This window comes from Octodon degus, unplaced genomic scaffold, assembly GCF_000260255.1.
Source record: "Octodon degus isolate 3935 unplaced genomic scaffold, OctDeg1.0 scaffold00214, whole genome shotgun sequence".
NCBI lineage: Eukaryota > Metazoa > Chordata > Mammalia > Rodentia > Octodontidae > Octodon > Octodon degus.
Genome location: NW_004524790.1, coordinates 367,591 through 368,970, shown reverse-complemented (window position 1 = coordinate 368,970; position 1,380 = coordinate 367,591).

Genomic DNA, 1,380 nt, shown 5'->3' with positions numbered 1-1,380 from the left:
TGGGTGGAACTTGTCTGTCCGGAAGTGACATCCGGCCTCCCGGTGCTTGTGGCTGCGGATGTGGGCCCGAGAGATGTGTGGACGTCGTCCCGTGTTCTGGTGAGGATACCTGCTTCCTCAGTGGACGCTTGAGTTCTCGTGGTTCTGAGTGGAGTTGTCAGTGCGCGAGTTGGAGGTATGCTGGCAGATCCCATCATGGGTCTGGAAATGGTGGAGTGGGCCTGGGTCGATGGGGTCAACAGACTTTCGGTGGTTGGAGGTGAGCCAGTGAAGCCAGAAGAGGAAGCGAGGGGTGCGCTCCTGGTGTGCAAAGTGTGTTTTGTTGTGGCTGAGGAGGAGGAGGACGAGGAGTCAGAAGAGGAGGAGTCGGAGAAGGAGGAAGAGGCGGAGGAGGTGAAGGAGGAGGAGGAAGAGGAGTAGGTGGAGGAGATGGAAAAGAACGAGTTGGGGGAGGGCCCAGGGTTGTGGAGAGCAGCACTGGAAAGCGTGATGGGCCTGCTTGTGGGCATGTGGGTGTCTTGTGTGGATTCCAGCTCTGGCTGCGAGGTGGCCCCTGACCTGCTGGTGCTGTTTCCGTGGGGTGTCTGCGCAGAGGTGGCAGCCTGCGTGTGGCTAGCCAGGGTGGAGGTACTGGAGGAAGAAAAGGCCACAGAGCTGGAGGGCACTGTGGCCACAGGCCCGGGTCTGGTCCCATAGCTTATCCCAGTGACATGTGCAGAACTCACCACTGTGTTCCCTTGCATGGTGCTGGGGACTGTGGCCTGGCTGTGAAGAGATTCTGGTGAAAGCGTGGCGGCTGGGTTGCTCATGGTGCTGTTGGTGCTGGAGGGCACCAGGCCTATGCTCTGCTGAGGGGAAGGAGTAAGATGGGAGGACGTGGCAGTAGGCTCCGCGGTGCTCGGTCCAGGGGATATGGGGGGCCCAGTAGGAGGCCAGTTAATGGCTGCGGTGAATCCCCTGGGGAGGCCGGAGGTGCCTGCTGACCCAGAAGCGACCCTTGTGGGCTCCTGGCCTCCAGCTGAGGTCAAGGAGGCAGGAGACACCTGGCGTGCTCTGGATGCACTGCTGACCTCTGTGGAGACGCTGCTGAATTCCAAGGTTGTGGGGACAGGCCCTTCGGGCTGGCTGCTGGAAGAGCTGGGCCCTGGAGTGCTCGCATGGCTGGCCATGCCCAGCGTCGTGAATCTTGTCACAGGGGCAGGGGAGGAGAGGCCTGTCCTGCCGGTGGAGGAGAGGCCCAGAGTGGAGGAGAAAGCCAGACTGGGGCTCTGGGTGGAACTTGTCTGTTTGGTAGTTACATCAGGCCTCCTGGTGCTTGTGGCAGCGGTCATGGGTCCAACAGTTGTATGGACGCCATCCCATGTGCTGGTTAGGGCAGCC